The 10,362-nt window shown below is 35.6% G+C and overlaps 1 pseudogene; it reads left to right on the forward strand.

Annotated features, from left to right (window-relative positions):
* Positions 1-3,440: 3,440 nt before the first annotated feature.
* LOC113088935 (intersectin-2-like) overlaps positions 3,441-10,362 on the forward strand; it is a 37,904-nt pseudogene continuing 30,982 nt past the window's right edge.

Here is a 10,362-nt window from a genome sequence, read left to right on the forward strand (position 1 = left end):
TGGTGTGCTTGACTGGCCAGCAAACTCACTACTCTGATCATTTGACTTTTATTTCCTTGGTGTCCAGTGTCTGTAGATTCCATTACATAGCATGCAGCAGACAAAGAATCATTCTCTTTCTTGTTCTAAGTACCTTTTTAATATATTGTCCAGGGCTGAACGTCTGAAGCACACATGTATTCACTTATGCTCTGCTTCCTGCACTCCACTCACCTTACTCTGGGCTTAGTTCTGGAGGTAGAGCCAGTGAAAACACACATTGTTGTCTTTGGAGGTGAAAGCATCGCAGGGAATCGCTGAACAGAAAGTGCAACATAACGACCATGAAGATACAGAGAAATATGCATGCAGAGAAAAAGGAAAAAAGAGGATTCACTTCTGCCATCTTGAACAAATCCTGATTACATTCCAAAATAATTCATCATGACTAAAAACTCTGCATTTAATGGTGAAAGAAAACCCAGAAGACCTCAACAAATGGTGTGCCAACCATTATTACTGCATGGCACGGTAGTTTGTCCCAAAAACCTCTATTTATTTATGTCCTAATTGGATGCAGTTCACAAACATAGAGTGAAAGTGGCGGATGACCACAGGTGCAATGAGAAAAGTGCATCACAGCACAAGTCTAATAGGAATTCCACATCCAGACAAAGCCAAGCATCCAAAGGAATTTGGAATTAATGATCTGGAATCATGCGCTGCTGTAGGAACATTATAGGAACATTTATTCCTAAAATTAACTAGCTCATATTTTATCTTATTAGTACTTATTTTAATTAAGTGTTCAGTAAATACTAGGGTAACACTTTAGAATAAGGTTCCATTAGTTAATGTTAGTTAATGTATTAATTAACATGAACAAACAATTAATAATACGTTTATTACTGTATTTATTCATCTTGGTTAATGTTAGTTAATGAAAATACAGTTATTCATTGTTAGTTCATGGTAATTCACAGTGCATTAACTAATGTTAACAAGCACAACTTTTGATTTAAATAATGCATCAGTAAATGTTGAAATTAACATGAACTAAGACTTATAAATACTAATGGAACCTTATTCTAAAGGGTTACCAATACTAGTAATTATTACACTATGTAGCAACTATATTCAATCAGTCACTATAGGCTACTAACAGGTAACTATTCCATTGCTATCAGTAATTAATTGCTCAGTTTTGCCACTGAATTCTATGGCTAAATTGTTTTCACTCAGAAACTGCTAGTAAAATGCACAACTAATCACAAAGAATGTAACACATAACATGAAATTTGGAAGCAGAAAGACTGAAATATGTTTATTTTTTTATTTTATTTTTTTATAAAATGTACTTCAATAATTTTTTATTTCTTAGTTACAGATATAATTAGCTATTCCACAGAATCGATTCCAGTCGCATTCTGAATAAGAATGCCTCCTAGTAACTCATAAATAGTTCATCTAATCGATGCATAGTGATCTAAAATCACTTTTTGGGTTACTTACTAATTTAAAAGTAAGTAGGCCTACTATAACATACAAGAATAAATGCTTGTTTTTAGAAATATGCTTGCCACATTGTGGTTGAATCCATGAAGGTAAAGAACTCACGGCTTGTGGTCCTCTTGTGGTTGAGATGTCGCACAGTGTCCTGCAGTGAATCCAGCCTGTGCTGCAGGACAGAAGCTTTACTGACGACGAGCAGCGCTGATTCAGTCTGGATCTCAGCAAACATGCTGCTCGCGAGCCGCGACAGATCGGACAGCTGACGGAGGATGTTGATCAAAGTTTGACAATTCACAGCATCCATGGAAGGAAAAACATCACCATTAACTTCCAGTCGTTCTCTGTTAATTCTGCCCAGGCTCCGGGGCTCCACTATTCTCTTATGAAACGGCATTTTTATATATGTTTGTTATATTGCAATTAGTCCACTTGTTTTTTAGAAGTGTGAAGTGTTGTTGTCCATTCAGGTGTCTTAACCTGTTCTGCAAACATCCTGACATCCCGCCTCATTATTCAAAGGATCATGCCCTTATTCTTCTGGTAGAGCGCTTTCTTAAACTTTGTTCTGGAGGCTCGGTTATCAGGACAAACTCAAACCCCGGAATCTGGAGCAGACTAATATCAGGATCTGGAGTATGAGCAGGACTGAGGATCTCGCGCCAGCTTCAGATGCATAACTTATGTATAACACTGGGAGTACTTTAAGTAGTTAATCTGCAATTGCTTTTTCCCATCGTAGTTATAATTTTTTTATGCATGAGTTTTTTTTTTTTTTTTTTTTTTTTTTTTTTATGAAATCAGGAGAGAGTAGACGAATCTCTGACATTTGCCCAAATTGATGATGCTCCAAGAGACAAGTTAGCCATATGTGCATACTTTTACCTTCACAGAGATAATTAAGTCATAGATATGTCACTTCACAGGAAGCACACTAAAATGTTACAGTAAAGTGTTTCACTGGGAAACCTAGTTGGAAATGTATAATATTATGCTGGTAAAGTGCGCCCTCATGTGGCATTTGATTTAAAAAATATATTTAATTTTTGAAAATTTGCTTTGCTTTGGTTTTTCTTTTCTCAAGTTCATTAAAACTTGGTTTTCCAGAGATTTATATATTTAATATCACTGTAGGGTGCATTTTGGTGTCCTGAACATAAATAACTCACTTGCCATGATAACTCAACATACAAATGACTATGAAAGGTGTGTTATATTAGGCTAAGTTTTTTTTTTATTCATAACACAAGCATTACTTGGCTCTTTAGATACATTTTCAATATTTTCTTTAGTTTTGTATGAGAGGATGTATGTTGTTTTGCTATGTCCCAGGCACTGCTCATTAAATTTGAATGAGAGTAAAATAGTCAAAAAAAACAAACAATGTTTATCTATTAATATGTTGTTAAATAAGACATTACTCAAATTGAGTGTATTGATCATTTTGTAATAAAAACAATATTTTTATTTAATAAAAAAGAAGAGTTTGTCCATGTCCCTTGAATGGTTGTCCACCCTGTCGGAATCTGTCCCTTTAAGAAGAGGCCATCACCATTATTGACATCATTACATTTTTTATATCTTCACTGGTGGTAATTTCAACTGCTGAGGTGAGTAACAGCTGACTTTTCAACTGAGAAATTTTCTTCATATAAGTTTGCTTACTTGTTTTGCCAAAGCTTAACATGTCACCCTGTCGCCATAAAATATACAGGAAGTGATTAAAATACAATATTAAAAAAGAGTTTATTCTTTGTATAGATAGATAGATAGATAGATAGATAGATAGATAGATAGATAGATAGATAGATAGATAGATAGATAGATAGATAGATAGATAGATAGATAGATAGATAGTAACTCGCATAGATTGAGTGTGATACTGTGTAGATAGTGAGGGGGCAGCAGCACTGCACTGAAACACACTCCCATCAGCCCCTCCCATCAGCTCTTAAAGGCTCACGCACGTCCGTCGTCAGCCATGTTGTTTGTCTGACAGCGCCGTACAGCAACAGGTTGTCAAAGATTCTCAATAAAACACTGCAGAAATCTTTAAAGAAACCCCGAAAGCCGACTGTCATCACGTTAATTCAGACGACAATGGAAAAGGATATGTTTTCCTCCCAGGAGATTTCGCAAAGTCAATAATGCTGTGGTGTAATGTGAGTACCTCCTGTGATACTGCTCAAATGTCTGCTCATTTTAATGTTATATGCTTTAATTACACTTTATAGTTAGTTCGAACATAGTTACAGAACTTATCATGTACATGCTGTTTATGCTACATTTAATGTCGAACATTTTCTGGTGTTTTTTTTTTTTTAGTAGTAGTTGTGTGATGAGTTGGAAAAAGTGTCCAGTTTCAGACTCTTTAATGTCCACCAGAGCTTCATATTACAAATATTAGAACTCATTGTGAGCCATATGTGTCATTTAATGTTAAAGACCCGATTCAAAGTGCTTTCAAACATACTTTCTTCACACGAACCTGCCAGACGGGTAGCAAACTCGTCTGTCTGCCTTTCACCCTCAGATATGAAGCGCCCTAAGTAAGTGTTCAATGTCACGTTAATGTGAGATTTATTCGCTTTTGTATTAGTTTTTATAATGCTACAGAGATTCATACGTGAATTAATAATTGCCCTAACATAATTTAATAGATGATGATGATGATGATTATGATGGCTGTGTTTCAAAATGTAATGCCTTGCACCTACATAGTCAGCATTTTTGGCCATCAGGGCCCATGATCTTTTCACTGGTTTCCTATTGGTTTGCCCTCTTTTTTTTTGTTATATAAAACATATTGATCAGTTTGAGGCCTTTCTAAGAAAAAAAATGGTTTAATAACATGCTGTAACTCTACTCCCTAATATTGTAAAAGTTGTGCTTTCGAATGAAGGCTCTTTTAGATTTAATAGAAATGTAGTTGATTCCTTTTCAGTCTTTAAGGAAGTCCTTGCAGACTCTGGGTCAGTGAATGAGATTGATTTATTAAACCATAATGCCATTTGTCCTCTATTCTCAGGTGAATGGTCACAGACGTACTCCATTGACCACATAATGTGTGCTTATGTAACAAACTGCCAATTCATATGGCATGTTAGAAATGGATTGTGCAACATAGATAGTTGTTCAAGATCTTATGCATCATGGGTATTGTTCATGCTTATCTTTGGTGCTGTACTGAACATTATTGTACTGATTGTAGACTGTAACAATAAGCTAAAGGTATCTAGCTCACTAGCATAGATGAAGATTTGTTGAAACGGTGACATCTAATAATGTTGATAGCTTCAGAAGTTTGCATTGTATGACATTTGAACCGTTAATGAAAACAAAACATTTTTTTTTTTTTTTATTCTGGCACATAAAATGTGTTTCTAAAACAGTGATCTTTTTGATAACTGAAATATATGAAATATATATATGTAAATTAAAATGAAAACTTCGTACAGCCAGAAAAATGTTTGCTGGTCAAGTAAAACAACTGTACCAGCAAGAATCCATCATATCTTTAAGAAGGTTCAGTGATGGTGTGATGTTTATCCACAGTGTATATGCTCTATCTGGCTGTTTAAGGCTCTACTGATGTGACCTGCATGACCTTCTGTACAAAAAGACAACCATCAGACGACATATCTCAGAATGTGGAAGAACTCTGGGTGCTTGTAATCTGTCGAATAGATATAAATGGATTACATTCTTGTCATTAGTAAATAATACATTAATAAAATAAAATGACATAAATTGGCAAATAGCTAAAATTAAGTAAAACAAATATAACCCTATATGGTAATGAAATCAGTAGCAACCTCTACGGTTGTGCTGATAGATGATAGTATTGTGCATCAACGATAATTAGAAATATTGCCTGATGCTGATGCCTTTGACGATATCAAGACTGTTACTGTGTGTTCACACCGCCACAGTCAAGAGCGTAAAAGTGGCCGTAAGTCATTCATTTTCAATGTGAGTCGGCATTGACCAGCGGTGAGAAGTGGCACGGCTCGACTTGGCCGCTGAGAGCGTCGAAGAGGGTTGAAATCAGGTCAACTTTATGGTAATGAGCTATGACGCGGTCCACCGCTTGAGAGGTTTCCAGAGAACGCAGCTCCGAACACATTAGTTCTCAAGCAAAATATAGGACAGGTTGATTTTTGCTGTGTTGGGTTTGCAATAATCTATTATGTGTCCCTGTTTACGTACTGAAACATAAAAAATATAATATAAATGATATGTGGACCAAGGTGTCCAAGTTAGTAACAGAGCGGCCAGAGCGATTTTTGTCTCGACATCGGCGGTGTGAATGCACTTATTTTTTCCATTAAATTTAATTGTATGTGTTTTTACACTGTTGCAAGTTATAACCAATCACACATGATTCTGTTGAGTTGATGAATGCAATTGCCAATCAGAAGAGTTCAGATGAGTCCTCGCGGAAACACCTGAGTTTTGTTGTTGAGTGACTGAATCGCTGACTGAATTCTGCTCTTTCGTGAATTCTCTTATCATAAACAATGAAGTGCAGATGTACATGCAATACAAGAGATTTATACAGTAGATTAGACTAGTATCGGAAATATCTCCGATACCACAACAAATTCTTGCATCGGCGAGTACATGAACCCATATACCGATCCGATACCATTTTCTTAAACAAGACCTAGTTATGACCGCTAGCTTTGTCTAAACGCTGCACGGTTCTTCTTTGCTGCTCAGAATGCATTGCAAATACAGGAAGTTGTGCTGTGTTGCCACAAGCAACCCCTGTTTAGAGCAGCGAAGAAGGAATGAAGACGCGTTAGCAGCACTGGTCTATATATGACTGGATCGCTCATTGCGTTCTAAACTGCCAACAAACAGTGAAGCCTCTTCTATATTATAGATCACTGGTTAGCAGTATGTCTCTGAAGTACCGGTAGTTACCAGCTCCCAAGTATATTCGGTACCCGCAACTGCGTTCAGTTACTTCCGTGTTAGTCAAAGTGCAGGGCTTCAGACAGTAGCCGAATATATACTGGTGTCTATGAATATTAAACTGCAAAATATTATTTAAATATTACTCCTGCAAATTGTACATCTCTGTGGGTGACGGGCGCAGATGCGCGGGAGCTCGCTGTTCTGTAGTCTCTGCCGTGTGTCACTATATGAGGACACGAACGCATATACCGTCACTTCATGATAATTTACCGTTTCATTTGAGAAAATGGTCATATCATAAACACAGAAGCTCAAAGATCTTCATGGCAGCCCATTAAAATAAATGTTTGGTTTAACATGAGTAAATTGACTATATTAAGCTACTGTTGTAGCCTACAATTGATTTAGCTATGTCTCTATGTAGTAATAATAATACGTCTCTATTAATAATAATAATTATGCCTAGACGGTTGCTTGTTTTTTACTTGTTTTGTTGTAAAGAGATTATCTGATTGATATATAATTTTTTATATTCCTAGACTTATTTGTTGGAGTTTTTTATACAGTTATATTTTTTAGTTTGCGGTGTTAGATTTTTGGCTGCATTTGAAGTTCTTTTTCGCTGAAGAAGATAAATAATACTGTCAAATTCATGTCAGATAATAAAAATACTGTAATGAATACAGTAGTTAACCATGTATTTGTTCATGGTTTATTAAGGGATCAGGCTGAAGCACACCATAAAATAATTCTAGCAATTTACACAGGGCTAGTAGTATATACAGCTCTATATACAGATACACACCCAGGTATCGGATCAGTACTCTGTATCGGCCGATACCCTGAGCCCAGGTATCGGAATCGGTATCGGGAAGAGAAAAAGGGTATCGGAACATCTCTATTATACAGTGTAGACTGCCTCACTGATTATATTTGGAGGGTTTTTAAACTCACTCTAGATTGAAGTCAGTGATGATGTTTTTTGATGTAAATTGTCCTTGCTCTGTTTTCTGTAGCTACTGTATAACTGAGGAAACCTAAGCAATATAATTAGTAACTTTTTGTTAAATTGTTTAATACAAATTCAGAAACATCAAACATTAAACATTATGACATGGCTAAAAAGATATAATGTGTAGTTAATAGGTTACACTTACATTAACCTGATAACTGTCACTCACGTTTTTGAAGATAGACTTGAATGTATATGATACAAACCTAAATTTTTATAATTCATGACTGAAAACATTTTGTAACATGATTTTGATGTGCCATTTACATGGTAATGCAACGTCTGATTTTAAAATGGGTTTTGTAGGATGAATTTTGAGATTTTATGTTTTCAAGTGATATATAACTTCTGATGATTTCTAAAATGTGATAGAGAAAAAGGCAACGAGGAAGTCTTTTTTTTTAAACAAAGGTCAAAGCTGCTTTTGTAATGTAGATTTCTGAGGGTGCACTCTTGTCATAAATTGATCTATTACTTTTCCTACATAATTTTTAACAAAAAATATTGGTATAATATATATTTGGGAGTCTTAGACCTTTCAAACGATATATAGTTTGTCAAGATTAGATTAAATTTGATTGTAATATAGTATAGTCAACGTAGGTGTCCTGTATACGGGACGGGGTGACATTTAACAGGTTAAACTTATTTTAGCCTGACCCTGGAGTTGGTTTATTCTCCAGCTATGAATGTAAGTAAATACTTAAATAAATTAGCGAGATAATATTGTGTATCTGCAATTTCACAGGCCGACAATATGACCATGGAGCATATGCCCCATCAGCATCTCTGGTAATATTGCCAGGGATGTTTTTTGGTTTACTTTCTTTTCATGATCAAAGCTCTCCACCCTCTTCTACAAACAATGCTTTCATTTAACGAGAACTGAGATTTCAGTGACAAGGGTCTGACGGCGTTTGTTTGTTTTAATGTGGCTTCTCCAACCACAAGGCTGTGGGTCCTGAGTATTTGTACAACATTGTTTGTGACCTTTAGACATCCTGTTTCGTTTATAATTTCTATCCACTTCCTACGTTCCTTTTGTGGGTGTTAAATCACACACAGGGTGGAGGCGGGAGGTTGTGGTCCAGCTATGACCTCACACACTTTATCTTTGCAGCTCTCACATCATATACGCCATCAGCAGTGAGTGAAGGCAGAATGACATGATTACATTGTGCTTTGTCTGTGCTTCAGTATTTCCAAACAATTCATACAGTACCTGTTACTTAAATTGGTCGTTGACAAGTAAATGATAATATATTGGCAATAAATGCTTTGTTTCCATATTAAATTGCTCAAATTTGCTATGGATCAAGCGATGCAAAATTTGACCCAGGTGCAAATAACATGCAAAGCCAAGCCACAATGAAATACCATTGGTCTCTCGAAGCTCTCAGGAACACAGCAGTTTTGAGTGATTTCCCTTTGACTCTATAGATTCAGTTAGCATTAAGTTTCTAACTTAAATGTAGTAATATTCTCATTAAAGAGAATGACACATACAGCAAGATAATATAACTTCACTTACCTGTCTTATCACTTGAAGCAAACATCCATCCCTTCTTAAAAGTCTGTGTTAAAAGAGAGCTTCCTGTTGTGCTATTTAATTAAGATGACCGCTGTAGCCTACATCCAGCTTAGTCGTGTTCTAGCTCCTTTTATTTTTAATTTGTATATATACTGTTTGAATGACAGCTTGGTAAATCTGTCGGTGATTAAATATTCAATATCACTACTCATATGTTACTGGTACATTACATTATCAGTGAAAAAATGTATTTTGGTCTATATAGATATTTTTGCCCTTCATGACAACTGTTCCATTTATATTATATTAAGCCTTAAAGTTCTGCATAATTAAGGGCAGAACTCTCGTGCCTGAAAAAAGGCGGGATCTGGTTGCTGAAGCCACGCCCAACTAGCTCGACGGCAGTGACAGCAGCGGCAATCCACCTGTCACTCAAGTGGCCACATTTGTCATTTATGTCATTAATATGAAGTCTATCAATGCCTGTTAACACAGGCCAGAGACGCTGAAAACTGACACACAGAGAAAAATACTGTAGCAGGCACTAACTATTGAAAGAAAATCATCAATATTGATTTTGGGGTTTATATGAATGTGTTTCTGAGGGTAGCTGACTGTCTTCTCAAAAGTTAACATGGTATAATTTCACAAAACTTGTCAGAGCATTCTGTTTTTGTTCAAAATGGGTTATTATTCAATCAAATTATGTGGATGATTATTATTATAAAACTAAATTATATAAATTATATGTATATGAGTTATATAACTAAAATTAAATAACTAATTACAGATTTAGGTTAAATAAATATCTCAGTCTTTAATTTGTTTATTTTTAGGAAACAAATCAAAGAAACAAACTAGTTCTACTGTTTCTTATGTTCTGTATTTTGGTCAAAAACAAAATATATTATATCAAGTTTTACTTAAAAATAACACATTTCAGAGCTGTAACAACAATACCGTAAAACTGTGATATTTTTGCTCCAGGTTATCATACCGTCAAAATCTCATACCGGCCCATGACTATTAAACACTCCTCGGCGCTGTAAGTGAACATTCGATGGTGATTGGCTCATTTTTACCAACAGCAGCACAAGAGCTCAACTCCCCTTCTGTATCATTTAGCGTTTGTAATTACATCAGCAGATTCGGCACATACACGATAGAAAAACAGTGCTTTCACGTTAAGGCATTAGAACTGTGAAATAATAAACCAGAAATACACATTCTGAGACATGAATTGTGAATTTTAATAACATTACATTGTCCTCATTTTCACCTCAAAGTGTTGGAGAAGCTGTGCTTTCCCAGATGAGCCGCCTGTATTTTTGGTCACACTTGATGAGCATAAGCAATTTCTTTAAATTAAATTATCAAAAGGCTATGTATCATTTCCTTGCATCATACC

This window comes from Carassius auratus, unplaced genomic scaffold (assembly GCF_003368295.1).
Source record: "Carassius auratus strain Wakin unplaced genomic scaffold, ASM336829v1 scaf_tig00047652, whole genome shotgun sequence".
Classification (NCBI taxonomy): Eukaryota; Metazoa; Chordata; class Actinopteri; order Cypriniformes; family Cyprinidae; genus Carassius; species Carassius auratus.